Below are 20000 nucleotides of genomic sequence, written 5' to 3'. Positions count from 1 at the left end.
ATAGCTAGTCCTGGATAATGCTGAAATAACATTAACGTTTTCATCTGAGGGCGAGGATAGGTTAGGTCAGGTCTGGATTCATTCGGGTCATTAATTTCACTGCTGTTTCTTTCATAGCGTAGTAGTAGTAGCAGTAGTAGTAGTAGTAGTAGTAGTAGTAGTAGTAGTAGTAGTAGTAGTAGTAGTAGTAGAATTGTAAAATAAAGGATGTTGAAGTAATGTTGACATACAAACACTTGACACTGGAAGGCTAGAGTTATTTTCATATTCCCTCTTGTCCCTCTTCCAGGACCTTGTAATGTGCCCCAGAATACAAACTGTAACACAGGCGGAGTAATAACACACCTAGCAAAATGAGTGGCTGTGTTTATGGATGAGAAGAACAGAACCATGAATATTTTGTGCCAGTCTGCATATCTAGTACTTCCTGCAGCATTTTGCAATAAGTCCCACTATACAAACCACAGTAATAACACACCTGGCAAGATTAGTGGCTGTGTTTATGGATGAAAAGAACAGAATCACGTGCATTTTGTGTCAGTTCCCCTCCCATTATGTTGAAATGAACGCCTTATCATGAACAGCAGCACAGCGGGGGTAATAACACACGGAGCAGAACATGTGAGTGTTTATGGGCTGCAAGAATGTAAACACGTGCATTCTTCCCTGAATATTGATACTACGGCTGCACGTTCCCGCGGCTGTTATTTACTTTGGCAACAGGGTGAAAAACTATAGCAACACTGTCATCATGAATGTGATTACTAATGAATCTATAACTATCGACCTAGACATTGTTCGAGGAGGAGGAGGAGGAGAAGGGAAGCAAGGTCGTATTGGTCAAGCACTGAGAAAGTCTGTGGCTTTGTACAATTACCATTCCTTTCATTTCGACCTTGAAGGTAACGTTATCATTAAGTGTTTGTTGGTCATTATCACCTCAACACATCCTTTATTTAAAATTTTACTACTACTACTACTACTAATATTACAACTATTAATACTACTACTACGACCATTTCTATTACTGCCTCTGTTACTGCGCATTACTACTCTGCTCCCATCCGCTATTACAGCTACTCTTAAAAATGCTCATCGTTCAAAAGTTTCGATAGAATGAACGAGCTGAGGTTACGTACGGACCAAAAAAAAAAAAAAAAAAAAAAAAAAAGGATTTTTTTTTTTTTATATATTTTACCTATACATGAACTACTTCCTGAGGCACAAAGGAAGTGTTCCAGGGTTCGGTGTGTGAAAGGAGCCGTACTGTACCTATTCACAATTTGTGGACTTGGGCTCTCGGAGGCACCTCTGATTTCAACGCGGATTTGCGAGTTTACTGCAAGAGGGAGTTGGCTAATTTTTTACAGACGTACTTTACAGTAATTACCTATACTATATAATCATGTCAGTGTCCAACAGCAAAGTAAAAAAAAAACTATCGTAAACAATAACTTCTCTGGCACACTCCTCCTCCCCTCTACCACAAGCTTGAGGAACCTCTGGGGAATCGGAGGTTTTCGGAGTGGGGACGCGGAAAGTGGGGTTTTTGGCAGGGGAAAGCAAACTGGGCCAGATTTGGATATTCATGAAAAACTCTAAGGACGAGATCCCTAACCTAACTTCACCTAACATAAGCTAGCCTAACTTTACCGCCCCTCTGGAATCCCCCTTAAGAACATTAAAATACCTAACGTTACCTAAACTAACGCCCCCCTGGATCCCGCTTAAGGTCACTAACCTATCCTAATCTAGCCTAACCGTGAGGGCTTCAACACCCCTGGACCCCCATAAGGGTACTAACATTACGTAGTCTTACCTAACCTTACTTACGCCTAACCGGAGGAGCTTCGCGCCCCCTGGACCCTTTTTAAGGACAACCAAACCAAACCTGACCTAATTGTATACCTTAATATGAAGTGGAAGGTCCAGGGTGTGGTTGGTCGACCTCTTCTTCCTCCTCCTCAAAGGATACCGGCGCCACCGATTCTTCAGCACTATTTCGCCAAAACACCGTGCTATCTTAAGAAATGTGCACCCAAGTCGTCTTGCTTACAGAATTGCACGATAAAATCCAGTTAATTAAGTTCGCATCCACTACCAACTACTTGTTAGTCAACTGACGACTTGTACTGATTTACCTAACTGCCAGAAAAGAATGGTACTCAATTATTACCCCTCTAATAATCAATACTTCTAAATTGCTCTTTAAATATAGGAATAATCCAACGCCTTATTATTAAATCGTACTGAATTATACGCATGGCTTCGATGTTCCACAGAAAGGTGAAGCATTTTATTATATTTCAATTTCCTATAACGCATCAGGACAGTACATGAAATATTTACCTACTATAATAATCGTTACATAATATTCAGTCTAGTTGTAAGTAAATTCTCTTGATTATGTAAAAAAAAAATTGGTCAACAACAAAAAACGAATTATAGGGAGACGGATGTCTCAAGCAGTACGATTATTCATCACTTCGCAGTTCAGTATTGGCTGCCACCAGGCACACAGATGTCATAGGCTGCAATGATGAGGGACAACAGTAACTGTTGACGGTGACAGTGTGAATCTTGTGACACTCAAAACATTTCATGAACATTTTCTTGCTGAAAGTAACTGATACTCGTATACCAATCGTTTACCCTGTGATTGGTATTTTTTTTTTTTCTTCAGCTGGCATCGCTCATTCCTTGAGGCTGATGTGTTCTCTTTACAACTAAAAGGTTACAAGTTGAATCCTGGTTCACGGCGGTGTCTTTTTTCTCGTTACTTGTTGGCGCTCTCTCGTAACCCCAGCAGAGATACGTGGTTTTAGCTACAATAATCTTTTAATCCCTCATCTCCGGTAGCTGGCTGAGTTATACCCACCATTCACATCTTAAAACATTTCACTGCAATATGTAACTTCATAACACAAAAATGGCACGAAATCCTTACAAGTACATGCAAAAAGAAAAGCGGGAATTAAAAAGATAATATTTTTCAGTATCTAACAATATGATGTTCGGAAGTTACTATAGAACACAAATAAATATTTTACAGTAATCTTTGAGTAAGGAATAATATGTTGAAAGACAGTGGATGAGTTGATAAGAAATAAGACTAAAGATACACTAAAAAAAAAAAAAATATATATATATATATATATATATATATATATATATATATATATATATATATATATATATATATATATATATATATATATATATATATATATATATATATATATATATCACTCAAGTGCTAAAAGATTCCAAAGCAAGACTCACAAAGAAGCAACGACTCATTGCCACTTAGACAACGGTAGAAGACTTTAATTTGCCTTACGTAAATAAAAGAATAAAAAATATAATTAAATGCAAAAAAGTATCTATCATAGTCTCTTCAGCTAGTGTGTGTGTGTGTGTGTGTGTGTGTGTGTGTGTGTGTGTGGCAAGAGTCAAAGTTCATGACTACACAAAACTTTTCTTTCCATCACTTTTTCTTTCTATTTTTTCTTTTTTTTTTTCTTTTTATAATTCTGGATGCACTTCTTTTCTACTAAACTCTTAAACTTTCTTTACAATATCGAAATCCTAGCATGCTTTGTGGCAATAATAATCATAAACTTTCATATTCAAACTTAAAAATTTATAAGACCGTAAAAAAAAGAAAAACACAGAAACAAACTAAAAATACCTCGCGAAGTGTGAAAATGCAACTAAATTTGTCTGTGATAAACTCAAACTGAAGAAAAGTTGAAAGGAATAAAGAAAAAAATCCACATCCTTTTCTTTTCTCTCTCGTAACTTTACTCCATAACAAAACAAAACAAAAATTCGTACCTTTCTAAACCACTACAAAATTCCTTGATCATTGATTTGTTAAAGTTTGCCCGTTTGAAGGATCTGCCTATTAATCTTTCACGGTGACATGGATGAGACACCAGAGAGAGAGAGAGAGAGAGAGAGAGAGAGAGAGAGAGAGAGAGAGAGAGAGAGAGAGAGAGAGAGAGAGAGAGAGAGAGAGAAAGGGGCGGGGAGGGTAGTAAAAGTTCTGAACTGCGATGAAACAATAAAAAGAAAAAAGAAACCTAAGAGCAAATGAAACGATGAGGCCGACTGGTTTACTGGAAGGAGGAAGGAACACGAAGAAAGAAAAGAGAGGTGAAATAAGAATGAAAAGGCTACATGAATGAACCGAAAGTAAGAGAAAGAGGTTAGAGTAGAGGGCATGTAAGAAGAGATGAAGATTGTAAATAAAAACAAAAGTTAAACAGATAATGTGGAATACGATGAGTAAATGAAAATGTTACGAAACAATAAGAAAATAGTTAAATCGAAGGAAATCTAAGGTGTGAGAATGAAAAGAAGTAATAAAAATTAACAACCAACAGAAATAACAAAGAAAATAAAGTGCAGGATATAATATGTGCATGTCATCCTTGAATATTTTTGGGAGCTGGAGTCGCGCTGGTGGTGGTGGTGGTGGTGGTGGTGGTGGTGGTGGTGGTGGTGGTGGTGGTGATGGTGGGTCAACCAGGACTGCTGTGAGAAATACATCCATGAATAGAACATGCTAAATTATACGAGTGGATGAGTTAATCACAGTTATTATTGTGCAGATTTTCTCATTTTCTCATTTCTTTTTGTAGGAGTAGGGTCAAGTCAGAGGCAAAGTAAGAAAAAAGCTTTGAGGACTTTTACACACACACACACACACACACACACACACACACACACACACACACACACACACACACACACACACACACACACACACACACACACACACACACACACACACACACACACACACACACACACACACACACACACACACACACAAAGATGAAACCCGCACGATGTTTGTTTATTGGATTGTCACGTCCATGTAAACAAAGAGATTCCAGGAGGCTTAATCAAGTAGACCTAAGCTTAGAGCTACTAACCTCTCCTCCAGTGTAATATACAGAGAGAAGCTAATACGTTTCACCACGACACGGCACTGGCATACTCTTACAATAACAAAGAAAGCCTACTTGCTACATGTTACTTCAGCTACACCAGCCGCTGCGCCACGTAATATAGAGAGTAAAATTTTTGTCAGATGCAGAACGCCGCCGTATTTATGTTTGGGAGTGTGTGCGAGGGTGTGGGGAGGGTGTGGGCGGGTGAGCGGGGAAGGCACGCTAAAACCAGCCAGCCACCACCGTAAAAACTCCTTAATGGGAGCCGTGTTGAGGCAAGATTAAAACTTTCGTTGTAAAGTCGTGTCAATTCAGGAGCTTAGCGGAGGACTTTTGATAACAAAACACGGAGAGCTGGAGGGCGCCGATGCTGGAGGGAGGCAGGCAGGGAGACAAGGACGGGGGAAGGGAGGCAGGCAGGGGCGGAGGGCCAGGAAGACGAGATGCAGGAGTGGGCAGAGGAGTACGAGTAAGAAAAGTAAGAGGCAGCACCCACATAGTAAGTACTGGTGAGTGATTATTATGACAGACTGATAGTAAGCTCTCTTTGTTGTTGTGTGTGTGTGTGTGTGTGTGTGTGTTCACCATCATCACCACCTCCATTCTACAGACGCTCATGTCAATTTCTGATGCAATCGTAATCGAAAACAAAACTGATGGTAGAACGTGAGTGATCCTCCACCACTTAGCACAAGGGAGAGAAAAAAAAAAACTCCAGTTTCTGACGGGCCAAGTAGTCCGCTGACCACTCGGCCATCGGCTTTTCTTGGTGATGAAAGTGGCGCCTTTTCCTGCTCTACATGGATCCTGCCTAGTTCCAGAGAGTCGGGAACAGAGTCATTAGGGAGATTGAGGCAGCCAAGACCATTTGATACCCAGACAAGACACACCTCCTCCAGCAGGCCACAGTGGTGCTCCAAAATCAAAGCTGCCTGTGGTCTCAACAGCACTCCTGCCTTCTCCCTGCACGCGCCACTTATCCCCTCGCCTGGGAGCTGAGATCAACAGTCTCTTTGCCGCCACCTGTCAAAGCCTCCGTGTCTCGACCCAAATCTTCTACCAACATCACCTTTCCCCTTCACCACACACCACTGTCCAGAATGCTGAAGTAGTCTCTAACACACGAACATTTACACAAAATGGAACAAATTATTATTGTTTCAGTAGTCTGTCTCTTTTTTACAACACATACAAACATGAAAACATAAGGAAAGTTGCAAAAAGCCATCGAGCTTACACGTGGCAGTCCCTGTACCTACCTACCTATTTCTATCTATTATTCACATCCATAAATTTGTCCCATCTTCTTTTAAAGCTCCCTAATGACTCAGCACTAACAGCCTGATTACTAGGTCCATTCCATCATCTACCAGTCCATATCAGAACCAGTTCCTTCCTATTTCTCTTTTTAAATGTGACTGACTGAGACCTGCCTGCGAGTGACTTCAAAGCACCGCGAAGTCCTTCGAGAATAATTCGGGAAACACCTACTCCACCACCAGCGCCATGGTCACCTGTTGTCTTATAATTCCCCGCTGACACCACAACACGCTAATATCTCTAAAAAAACAGCGGGCTGATCACTAACCGAGTATCAGCCATTGTGTGCGTTATTTTGTATAAGAAGTTTTGTAGATAAGCATGCGTGTGTTTTGTAAGATAAAGCTTTGGTCCAGATGCTGATCAACCAGAGCAGTAGTCCCTTGTTTGAAACTCATTATTATACATGATCATATTCATTATTATTGGAACATTCTGTGCTCTTCTCAGTCCTTGATCACCATTTCAATCCCCTCATTTATTATTATTAGGGCTAATGTAATTATTTTATTATTATTATCATCATCATCATCATCATCATTATTATTATTATTATTATTATTATTATTATTATTATTATTATTATTATTATTATTATTATAATTTTTATTATAACACCGCTAGCTGACCTATTTCTAAATTCTGCGAGAGAGGAGTCACATTACATAATATATGAAGAATCATCTCTTGACAGCAAGCAGCAGGAACACCGAGGGACACAACGAACCTTCACCGAATATGGTCACTTGTCACTCTAACCACATCGCACCAGAGGCAGTGTGTCGGTGGTGTTAGGTACGAGTATGTTCATAATTTCTCACCTTCATCATAACTCACATAAAAGGGAACGTAGTGCCTGAACAAATGAACCTTGGATTGTAAGCAGACTGATAGCCGTAATGACCCACACCTGCAGCGCCAAAACTCCATCAATAGATTATCGAACTGGTAATTCTAAATGGTATATTGTTGAACTCGATGAGGTTCGTCAGAAGAACAAAATTACCAATCGCACCTTAAGACAGCATTGATTAATTTCCTCCTCGTCCATTTCAGCGGATTACAGTAAACTTCTTAAGGGAAAAAAATATCCGGGGAATGTTCCATAATGAAATAGCGTAATGAAATAGCTGAAATCGTTGTCAGAGTCAAATATACAGTGAGTCTGAACACAAACCATGATATTCCTATTCATCAAACTTGACACGCGTGATCTATAAACTTAATAATCCTATGTACTAGAAATGTCAAGGGGCTACTGGCCGGTTTTCTTCTGTTCCTTTGTTTTAGGCAAATTCCCACATCACCTGTATTTAAAAGCCAGAATAGTCAGTTCTATTTGGATTTACGCGTAAAAACAGATACCTGGCAGCTACATCATGCGAGAGAATTTGGGCATAAAAGAAACAGAGGAAACTATTGTAATAATGATTTTTTACATCACTGCTCTTCAAGGTAAAGTCTCCATCCAGTACTTTGTCGCGAGTTTCTCCATACTGGGTCGCCGCCTCTTCTAATATAACGTATTTTCACCCTTATTTTTTAAAGCAGACACACCACTCCACTCGGTGTGTCCCGCGCGTGTAAAGCTAAGCACACACCATGATAAAAATAGCTTCCTTTACCTTGGTACACACTATATTCGTCCTGGAGAAAAGACTACAGTCAAGGAGTGAGGAAAATGCATCACATCTAACTGTACCGAAACTAACATTGCGTGAAGAGCACGAGTACCACTGTACTTTATCGCTCCAGTAAAGGCTTAGGTTCCTGTTTTTCATCTTTGAGCTGAGAACTCTTCGTGCGGATAGTTGTATATCATTGGGTAACGAAAACAGAGAAGAAACAAGAGAGTAGCCAATGAGAAAAAGTCATAAAACTCAGAACAAAAGTTTGTGACTCGAATCAACAAAAAGAAAACTTTTCAACGCAACACTTAACCAGTATATCTTGAAACAAAGAATATCAGTCTATCAGGAGAACATCCTATGAAAAAATATATATGTACGTTCACTCCAAAGTTTTAACCTTCGGTATAGGTTACTCGTCGTTATTTCTAAAAGTTGGAGTTGCCAGTAATGCATGCAGGCGAGGAGTTTGTGGACTCAGCCGTGAAGGGCGTGAAGGGGAGGGAGGGGAATGGCGGGGAGGAGGCCAGGGGAGGAGGGTGTATAACCCAGCGTGTGGGGCAGTGAAGAGCGACAGAGCAGTGAGGGCGAAACAGTGAAGGTGCAAGGGTCGAGGAGGGAGAAATGGTAAGCCGCACAGCTGGAAGAAGGATAAGGAAGTGGAGGGAGGATAGAGAGAGAGAAAGAGGGAGGAGAGAGGCCGGGTATAGCATGGGCAACACTGACAAGGAACTCGATAACATGTCAATATCTCAGGTAAGGGTTCATTGTATCCCGCGGGAAGCCTTCTTTGATAGCCAGTCAAAGTGGATGCCAGCGCTATTATACTCTCGCCGCCACTGCGCGTCTGGTCCCCTCGCCTGACAAAACAATACAAAAATATCTACACACTGTCGAAGGTAATCTTTATAAAAGGTACGGACATTTTCATTACGGGAATAGCGCGCAAATTAATAATAAATGACACCCATCAATACACTTTCCAGGAGGAGCATTACACTCTGGTAAATAAGAATGTGATAAAAACTTGGTGCAGGAAAAATGCAGACGTTTTTAAGGCAGCAGAAGTGCAGGCTTCGTACGAAAACCGAAGGAACTAGGAGGGTTTAATATTTCTCCGCTTAGAGAGAGAGAGAGAGAGAGAGAGAGAGAGAGAGAGAGACTGACTAAGGGGTTAATTTTGAATTTTCTAGGCTACAAAACTGTTCAAAAGACTGTAATACCAAAATAAATATGCAAAAGAGTTTTAGGAAATTATTGTCCATCAGAGAAAGGGTAAAAGCAGCAACTGTGGAGGAGCCAGAAGCTTACTTTTTTTGCACCTCGTCCCCAAACGCTTCTCACTCCAAACAATACTTCAGTGAACAACAGTAACAGTCTACTGATTGATTCATAAGCGCCCTCTCTCTCTCTCTCTCTCTCTCTCTCTCTCTCTCTCTCTCTCTCTCTCTGGCGCCATCAATTATTCACCTCATCGACACTGTGTCTGTATTGATTCTTTGCACATCATAAATCTCAAGTGCAAGGATATCCAGCTTCTTCTTAATAACACAATGAAAAATTTAAGCACACCTACTGCGTTACATGTGTTATATTGATTAAAAACGTAACATGAACTAATAATGTAACCGGGTCCTATTGCATTTTTATTTATTCTTTTTTTTATGTAGTTTCCTTGGTGTGTTTTTATTTGTAATTCATTTTCACACTGGTTTACGTTCGATACGAGAGTTATTTGTGATTTGCGATGAAGTTCCTTTAGTATATATATATATTTTTTTTTTTTATTTGTAATTCACTTCCATGTTGGTATTGCTTCGACCTGAGTGTTATTTAGTTTTAAAGTAACTAGTGTTGTCGGTGTTGCTTTGCGGATTATGTGCTGGAAACTAAAAATCCAGTGAGAGGAGTTAAAAAAAAAAGATACGTATGAATTCAAACATGCAGGAGTCTAGCACGTGAAAATTCTAAAAGAGAGAGAAAGAAAGAAGGAAAGAAAGAAAGAAGAAAAAGAAAGAAGAGAAGAAAGAAAGAAAAAAAATAAAAGAAAGATACATAGACAGATAGATAGATAGAAAGACAGATACATAGTAAGATGGATAGATAAATAGAAAGATAGATACATAAACAGACAAATAGGTAGACAAAGACAGAGAAACAGACAGATCGACAGATAGGTAGACAGACAGATAAGATGTAGACAGATCGATGGATAGATGGATAGATAGATAAATAGATAGACAGATAGGTAGATAGATTTCACGCTCGTGTAATGTTTGAAATACTCGTCGCTAACAATCACATACAACTACTCTAGCGGCGGCCGAGTGGTCAGCATTAGGACGTGGTGGACTCAATGACACGAGTTCGAGTCCCGACGGAAGGTGGTCATTTTTCAACTGAGTGGCCGAGTAACACCCACACGCCTCCTAACAACCCTATCTTGGGAAGTTACTGTACTGGGGACCCCTTGGCAAGGAGGAGGGGAGGGGACGGAATAAACGGAATAAACTCAACGACACGGATCTTTAAAAAAATCGTAATAATAAATAAATGCATAAAAAATACATGCAAATATATTCTTCAGCGTATTACGAGCATTAGAAAATGGTAAGTTCTTTCATTTAGTACTCATCATTATTCACTACCTACTATTTACCATGTATTAACTATTACTACTAAAATTAGAAGTTTACTTGCACGCAGAACACACTATCACAGCTCCCCACCCTCTCCGCTGCCTTCTTCCAAAACACAAACATTCTGCGGACAGACTCACCACTTCTCTAAACGCTCATTCCTTTGTGGCTTTGGTGGTGGCGTCCTCTTATTACAGGTGTTGTTGAGGTCTGTGATTTCCGGTCATACGCGGCACTGGTCCTGCAGCAGAAGGCGGTGACGGGGGAGTCTATCATCGATGGCGGCAATTCACTGCGACGCGATAAACACTCTGGAGGATGACTTTATGGGAAGACTAAAGGGGGGAGCGGCGGGGGCTTCCAGGATGAGAGGACGTGCTGATTGTTAAGGTCTGGCGGCACGCGATCATGTGTGTGTGTGTGTGTGTGTGTGTGTGTGTGTGTGTGTGTGTGTGTGTGTGTGTGTGTGTGTGTCGGAGCATAACCGCGTTAATGTGATCAGGAAATAACGCAATTATGAGCGCACTTACAAAATAAATGTGAGGACGATCATAATGCAATCAGCGGCTAGCATGCAATTGCCGCCTGCATGTACATCTCTCTGAGGAACTGGCCGGATTCACCTGTCGGGCACTTTTTGTTGTCACGACATAGTCATTACCTGCCTCCGCTCGCGCCACATTACCGTGCCAGCATCAGCGTTCCCTGTTAAACATTCACAGCGATTAACCTCCATTCACGTTTGTCTCAAGTGACCAATTTACGTGTGTGTGTTGCCTGCATTGTGTGTGCGTGTGTGTGTGTGTGTGTGTGGAGGGAGGGAGGGAGTGCAGTGTTTATGCTTGTTTGGCAAAGTACAAAGGGGTAATGCTCGTTGACACAAGGTGAAGCACTAGTCTTCTGAGTCAAAACACCTTACTGACATCGCCGTCTGAGCCACTGAGCGGTAATGGACCGTACATTTCTGACGATCAGTGAAATGTACGAACTTTGATGAAGGTTTGTGCAGCAACAGCAAGGGAGGAAGGCGTCACGAAGGCTGTGTGGGAGAACCAGAGAGAGACGAGTTCTGAAGAATGATGGAGTTATTAAAAAAGATTAAAACAAAAAAAAAAAAGATGCGCTAAGACTGGGCAAAAACTTTTGCTGGTAAATAAATAAAGGACCTGACTAAGTAGGACATGTAAAAGACAAGGACGTTTTTCTCTGCATTTATGATGAAAAAGAGTGGTGAGCCTCGTCTTACCACTCATTTCTTTGAAGTTCCATTTTTAACAAAGGGAATATGGAAGTGCTCTATACATATACATTTTTAAACAAGCCACAGTTTTCGATGCATAATTACGTGTGAGATATTTTTGTGTCCTTCGTCAAAGAATCTTATTTTCTAGCTATGACATCGCTGACTTGATGGCAAACAACTGCATGCACACACACCTTACCAGCTATTGTATGAACTATTATTCTCAACCATTTTACTGCTATGACCATCCTTCATTTAAAAAAAAAATAGATCACTGTAAAGTATTGTTTGTATGGACAGAAAAAGAGAGAGTAGGAAATAAATTTTGTCTTTTTAAGGATACAGAATTATCGAAGAGTTTCTAGTACAAGATTGAATTTCTCTAAAATTGTTGGTGATTATGGGAAAAACTATCCGGCAACGAAAGGATTAAGCAAGTCGTTCAAAGAAATACCACATCTTGACCTTTTAAATAAACAAAGAGTAAGATTACCTTAAATGTCCTCTTCCTTGCAGTCTACCTCTAAAATGTCATGTCGTTCCATGCACTTTCCTTACATTGAACAGAAGAGAAATGGATCACCTTCAGTGCCTTTCCTGCGATCCTTCAGTATTGCATCCTAACCTTTCATGAGGCAGCAATCTGTTTCCCTTTCCCCTTCTCTGTATCTCCCCCTCCACTATTATCATCTTCATCTGATCTGCCTCCACGTGCGTTAATTAATCCAACAACTGACACAGAGCCGCTGACAGGTAAATTTGAGTTGGACAGGTGGGGTGAAGCGTGGCAGGTCGTTGCTGTGAGGGGAGTGGCAGTGTGTGCAGTGAGGCAGGCACGGGACAGCAAGACGAGGTGGTCTCCGGAGGCACATTCACCTAAGTGTAATCTCCCCTTCGGGATATAAGACTAAAGAGCGTCGCATAGTTTGAGCAATAAAGGCACCATGAGGACTCCATGCCACACCCGACTCTTGGAGTCGGGTGTGTCACCATGAGGACGCCGTGCCACACCACACTGTACCACGCGAACATACATTACACTATGCTACACTACACTACACTACACAGCAGCCCTGCACGCCATACATCACACTGCACCACACCAAAATACTCTACATTATGCTAACTACACTACACTGCACAGCACATCACGACGTACAACATCACACTGTACCAAGACAAAATATTTGATTTGACAAAGATAGTTTACTGTATCTTTTTTACGTCACAACTCAAGAAACGGTTCTAGTGCGCACGTGTCTCTCTTGTGTCTTGGGACTCCTATCAGGAATTCAACCCCGGCTACTCATCTGTATATGCAGATGGCTGATTTCACATTAATTCATCAGTTATTCAAATTAACAGCATTACAAATGAAACAAGGTACATTTCCCATCATTAAATTCAATAACACGAAAATATAAGAAAAGATGCAGGAAGACAGTAGGCCTACACGTGGAAATTCCTATATGAAACTCACCCACATCCTCTTCTCACAAAAACAACTGCCCCTGGTGAGGCTCGAACTCACAACCCCGGCATGGCTCAGCAGCGAACACTGTCTATAAGTACCGTGCGCTAACCGATTGCGCCACAGGGGCACGCTGTCAATAATGAGTACAGTATTATACAGATTATAATAAGTTTCCTTTTACTCCAATCTCTGTTCAACCCTGACACAATTGCTCAATGTCGCTACTGCCCAATCAATGTATACATTATTATTTAAAAAGAAAAAAAAAGTTACCAGAAAATGCATGAAGACCACCCTTAGATTATGAAAACTGCATTGCGACTGTTGTGTGTATGTGTGCGTGTGTGTGTGTGTTTGCCGTCATATACGAGTACAAATGACACGATAGCTTGTGTTGTCACATACAAATGACACGATGATTTTTACCTGTAAGTTTGAGAATATGCACTCAATTCAAACTTCACAGAACAAGTTGCACAGAAAACATAAATCAAGGAATTATTTATTGCCAGAATGCAGCCTGTGTGCCATTCACTTCGCGGGCACTGGCGGGAGGCGAAACGATAATTGGTGATAATAATGATGATAGTAATGACTATAGTTATAACATCTTATATCTGGACTTTAGTAAAAGCGTTTGACAAGGTACCCCATCAGAGGCTCCGGAGAAAGGTTAGGGCACACGGGATAGATGGGAAGGTGTTAGGCTGGATAAGGTCATGGCTAAACGACAGGCGACAAAGAGTTGTAATAAACGGCTCTAAATCCGAGTGGGGTCATGTAATTAGTTGGGTGCCGCAGGGATCAGTATTAAGGCCATTGTTGTTTTTAATATATATCAATGACTTGGATAGTGGAATTAGTAGTGATGTTAGTAAATTTGCGGATGACACAAAGATAGATAGATTAATTAGGTCACAATCGGATGCAATCGCCTTGCAGGCAGATTTAGATAGGATGAATGAATGGACGGAAAGATGGCAAATGCAGTTTAACATCAGCAAATGCAAAGTACTTAGCGTAGGTAGAGGAAACCCACACAGTAGGTATACACAATAAACATCGAAACTCTGGTAGGTTCAGGGTATGAAAAAGATTTATGAGTTATAGTTAGCTCTGAACTCCGTCTAGGAAAGCAATGCATAGAGGCCAGAAACAGGGCAAATAGGGTATTAGGATTCATTTTTAGGAGTGTTAAAATTAGAAGGTCCGAAGTAATATTAAAGTTATATTTGGCGCTAGTCAGACCTCATCTAGACTAGCTGTGCAGTTCTGGTACCCACATTACAGTAAAGATATAGGTCTATTAGAATCAGTACAAAGGAGAATGACTAAAAGGATACAGGGGATGAGGATTATTTCTTACAAGGCGAGACTGAAGCTGTTAAATTTACATGCTTTAGAGACGTAGGTTAAGAGAGGACCTGATAGAATTCTTTAAATGGTATAAGGGTTATAACAAGGGGGATGTAAGCAAAATTCTTAGGATCAGCAACCAGGATAGAACAAGAAATAACGGGTTCAAGCTTGAAAAATTCAGGTTTAAGAAAAAGATAGGAAGAAATTAGTTCTCAATTAGAGTTGTAAACGGACTCAGTAACCATGTTGTTAGTGCTAACACATTAGGCAGCTTTAAGAGAAGATTAGACGGGTTTATGGAAAGGGATAATAGGTGGAAATAGGTAGGTGTATTTCATACAGGGACTGCCATGTGTAAGCCCGGTGGCTTCTTGCAGCTTCCTTTATTACTTATGTTTTTATGTTCTTAAATGATGGCGTTAATGTTTGACGTCACTCTGATCACGTAGCACCAGATTAACCTCTAGTCTTGAAGTCTATACACTGGTCACACTTATCTTCAGCTTGTTTAGTTCCCTACTTCCCGAATCCCGCCTCGCCCCACTAACGTTTCTCATACGCACTTCATGGACAAAATTCTTCGAAGTAACACGTCGCCCCTCAGTCAGACCATCCCTCTTCTTCAACTTCCCTACAAGCAACACTTCATTTAGTGCTGTTTCACTGTCATCAGCGTCACTTCAGTCATTCACTTCCCGACCCATACTTAGGAATGTTTAAGCGGTCAACTCTTATATAACTTCCACTCTTGAGGGTTAAGAGGTAAAAAACGAATAAAAGTTCCATCAAATATTCCTGTAGGTAAGTACAATCAATACTACTCTTCACTTATGGAGCTTTTCCGATTTCACTTAAGAACGTAAGGGAGGAAGGAACAGAAAATAAATGGGGGTGGGGACTGAAATACAGGACACAGTACAAAATATATGAGAGAAGAGAATCATAAACTCTGAGGTGGAAGTTTTCGTTCTTATTCTTCAGCGTCATCGTCGGCGTGCATCAGGGAGGAGGGGAAGGTGGTGGTGGTGGTGGTGGTGGTGGTGGTGGTACTGGCAGGCTTGCGTGTCGCCTTCGAATATGTAATCTTCAAGAATGCATTGATCCCCTTAGTTATTCTTGGCCTTCAGTCTCACAGGGCGACGTAACTTTCGCTGAGGGAGCCTTACCTAATGTACACACACACACACACACACATTGACTACTATCGTATTTGAAATTTCGTTTTGTTTGCTTCTAAAAGCATTAGTCTCTCTCTCTCTCTCTCTCTCTCTCTCTCTCTCTCTCTCTCTCTCTCTCTCTCTCTCTCTCTCTCTCTCTCTCTCTCTCTCTCTCTCTCTCTCTCTCTCTCTCTCTCTCTCTCTCTCTCTCTCTCTCTCTCTCTCTCTCTCTCTCTACGTTATGGATAAAAGTGGTACAGCGTCGCACGATCAAAACATTCGTGACAAACACCACAACCATACTGAGTTTTTCTTTTCTTTTCCGAGAATTAGGCAAAGAAAGAGGGTTCTGAATTACGGTGTTGGTGGTTCAGGAAAACACGATATATGGACATCTCGCTAAGGGGAGTTAGAGAGTGAGTAAATTAATTGAAGCGCCAGGCGACAAAGTCCACATGACACTGTCAGAAAAATAAAGTGGATAGTAAAAAAAAGAATAAAAGAAAAAGAAAAAAAAAGAAAAAATATAGTTTATGACGACAAATGTTAGTAGTGGAAAACGATCAAAAAGAAAACATTTAAACAAACAGTAAGAGAATAGCAAGAAGGAAGAAATATCTATGAAAAAATCAAGTCGACTGTAGTAAACAACTTTGATGAGGAAAATAAAATATACGATGCAAAGACAAACAAAACAGAACTTCCTAAAGGCTTGGGCAATGGTTCAGTTGAGAGAGAGAGAGAGAGAGAGAGAGAGAGAGAGGAAGAGGGGGAGGGAGAAGCAGCAGCACGAGCAATGGAGAGTTGGGGTCACTTCAGCGGCTCAAGAATAATAGGACACAAATAGATAAACTTAAGCCGCTTCCTATAACCACTCATTTAGGGCAAAAACTCACGAAAGATTACGTAAATTTATAATATGAGAAAGAAAAACTCACATAAAGTTGAAGGAAAAGAGATAGAGATGGAGGGATAATACACCGAATTAAAATACCTAAACAGCTTGGTACGAGATACTGAAGACAACAGGAGGGCACATAATTTATTAAGAAAGGCAGAAGATCGGGCGAGGTAGTGTTCCATGATCACCAACGTCAAGGACACGGCACAACGGTAAGGTAAAGTTAAAGAAACGTATAAGTCGGCTGAAAATTATATGTTAGAGATAATCCTACATCTGATAATTATTATTAGTCGTGTTGACAGGGATTAATAATTTCACATGGTAATAGGCAATTAAGAAGTGACCTCACGCCATTAAATTATTATGAAGGGAACTTACCAACTCATGAAAAGCGTTGCCAACATACTGAGCAATTACTTTGGTTCGACATTTCATTTCATTCTGTAATTAATGGCAATAACAGTAATGTGATGAGCGTGAGTGTTGATAGTGGTTACACCGGGAGCAACGCTGGTAATGGGAACACTGATAACCGTGACAATGTTGCAGACAGTTATAACATCTATGAATTAACAACACCCACATCAACAAAAATGGATCAAACAATATGAATTAAATATTACACTTGGGAAAAAATAAAGAGAACAAATATGGAGTTTTAAAATTATGTTAGCAGAGATTCCAATAGAATATTCACATGCAACAATGAGAACAGTAATATATATTCCTTAACACTTTAAATAATTATATATATTAGTAACGCAACTGAACTGTTAAAGATACTGTGTTCTTGCAGTCTTGAACCGGAAGTGACTATGTTCTGTATGTTAAACTGGTGTAGGGGACAGGCTACTTGTAACTGTGTGTAATTGTCATTTGTAAAAAAAAACAAATGTTTCATCAGCTTCATCAGGAGTACCATTCTTGGTCTCAAATGCAGAATAGACATTGGTGTAACTAAACTCGGCAGTAAATTTACCAGTCAACCCAAATACTGGAAAGTTAATTGTTTCCGATCAGGAAAAATCACCACGAATGAAAATACTCTATAGTATAACAGAGCAGTTGCATAGCTGGATAGCGGCACTTAGCTGGAGACCACTGTGAACTTTGCTGAGTTAAAATAAACAGAACGACCCCTGGAATCTTGATGTCCCAATGCAGTCACACCGTTACGAATTCAGAGCAACTTAACAAAAATAATTGATCGATTTAAGTTTCTTTACATAAATAGCAAAAATTTTGACCTTAACCATAAGTAAGAGGAATGTTCGGATTTTACCCATAAATGTTACGAGAAGAAAGATAAAAATTAAGCTGCTTATAGAAAGTAAATTTACACGGACAATAATACTGAGGAATCCTGTCACTTATTACAGCTGGCCATACACGCGCGACACTGAGCTAAGCAAGTCTTGGTGTACTGTTCAATACTGCTACGGCCAGCCATTTGTCACTCTGGCAATGCTTGTTAACATTTATTGACGGGCGGAATAGAAAACACACTATTAACATGTACACTTTTGATTTACGTGATCACTGCAAGAGAAAGCACACATCAACCTGTTCTGTTAGAGTCCAGTGGCTAGAAATGTCGATGTGTAATGATTGTAACAGGTCGTATCTCCATTATCGCTGTGATCTGGCTCTGTGTTTTATATCTATTATTAGTGATATTTCAGAGTGCCTCAAAACAACCGCTTAAATTTTGAAGTAAATATCTTATGAATTTACAGTTCCTCACAGATACAATTTTCAGATATTTACTAAGTATGACATAAATCTTACTGCTGCATCAAGACACAAATGACATTTATTTCCCAAGAGTACAACGTTCATATCTTCTTGACTGCAGGTGTTGACAGGCAGGCTGATGTGAGGAGCCATCCAGTTGTTGTGGCGTGATGCATATCCACGAAAAGATTAAAAAAAAAAAATGCTCAGGATGATATTTTCTTTCACTGTTTACAATGCTTTCAAGTAATACTACGTCCTTCGTGTATACACAAGTATACACTTTTTTTAACCTTTACCGGGTTAGGTTCTTGTTACATTTTGTAACAAAGAGTTTTTGAAATTCAGGCTTTGTCTTTAATTTCTGTATGGTCTTGTGTGTCCAAACAGCAACCGAGAGTTACATGTAATGGCATCCATCCCCATCATTCATTCACTTGGCACTTTATTTATCTCACCTTCCCCTTTACTATTTTTTTTTTCTGCCGAGCTGTTCATAAAACTCTTTTTTAGATCTATCCGTATTTTACACCTTTCTTTAAAGATTCACCCGTATATTCTGATCCTCCCCCTCAGATTTACCTGCGATCAAATGGGTGCACAACTCTGGCTGAAAAATAATGATATTGCCATGTTGAATCCCATTACATCTACACAAGGAGGATTCTATTTTACTGCTCTTTTTTTTTTTTCATCACTCTTTTTTATCTGTTCGCCTTGGTCTGTCTTATGATTTTATTTTTTTTTTTTTTGAGCAGTGATGCGCTCTTTATCAAAATAGTGGAAAAGAAAACATCATTTGCAAAATGTCAAATACCTTCAGGAAAATACTAATTATTCATTTGCCTAACAATGAAAAAAAGTAGAAGTAATCATACAGAAATTGTACGGAATGCACGAAAATACGCCTGTAACTGTAACTTTTCCTTGTACATATCTCGAAAAAAAAACGATAAAATGAATAAACAAACACAGGATAAGAAACGACAAAAAACATCTCTATGAAAACACAGATTGCTATTCTTCCGCCAACAATGACGCTCTATATTTGGAGACAAGTCTAGGTCCCTGCAAGATTACCGCGTTACTTGCGTCGTTGCTGAAAGGTGAACGCCACGCATGAAAAAGAGTCAGTCTACAAAAAACGCGTGGCAGCAGCATTCAGAGGCATCGCTGAATGAAGGCAGTGAGTGAGTTCTTTGGTCGCATTTCCCTTGAGCAGCCAAGCGTGTGCAGGACAAGCCGAGGGATCAATGTTGTCTTTTATCTGAGTGTGTGTACACCGCATCGACGGCGCGACCCGCCACCCTAGACTCCTCACCCGCTACCTGCTTACTCTCCACTCACTAGGTTCTTACTCCTCATCCACAACGCTTCCTTACTCACCCACACTGCCTTCTTACTCCTTATCCACTACGTCCTTACTCCTTACCCAGTACTTCATTACTCTTCCACCGTCCTTAGTCCTTACTCAAAGCCTTCTTAATTCTCATCCATCACCTCCTTACTCCTGACCCCACTACTCTCTTACTCCTCTCGCCCGCCTTCTCCTCATTCCTCCACCGTCCCTGTAAGCCTCAC

At 40.2% G+C, this 20000-nt stretch overlaps 1 long non-coding RNA gene and 1 other non-coding gene across 2 annotated transcripts in view; both read right to left on the bottom strand.

The window, feature by feature from the left end:
• Window positions 1-3800: 3800 nt before the first annotated feature.
• The window catches only part of LOC135106698 (uncharacterized), an 82119-nt gene continuing 65919 nt past the window's right edge, over window positions 3801-20000 (bottom strand). Inside the window, exon 3 of the long non-coding RNA XR_010271435.1 lies at window positions 3801-4539. This is a non-coding gene — a long non-coding RNA (uncharacterized LOC135106698). The remainder of the gene's footprint in view (window positions 4540-20000) is intronic.
• On the bottom strand, window positions 13298-13392 carry Trnai-uau (transfer RNA isoleucine (anticodon UAU)). Its single transcript has 2 exons — window positions 13355-13392; window positions 13298-13333 (listed from the first exon to the last, which is right to left on the bottom strand). It is a non-coding gene; the product is annotated as a tRNA-Ile (tRNA).

The sequence above is a fragment of the Scylla paramamosain genome, chromosome 14 (assembly GCF_035594125.1).
Source record: "Scylla paramamosain isolate STU-SP2022 chromosome 14, ASM3559412v1, whole genome shotgun sequence".
NCBI classification, from domain to species: domain Eukaryota; kingdom Metazoa; phylum Arthropoda; class Malacostraca; order Decapoda; family Portunidae; genus Scylla; species Scylla paramamosain.
This window is presented reverse-complemented; position numbering and strand designations above follow the sequence as displayed.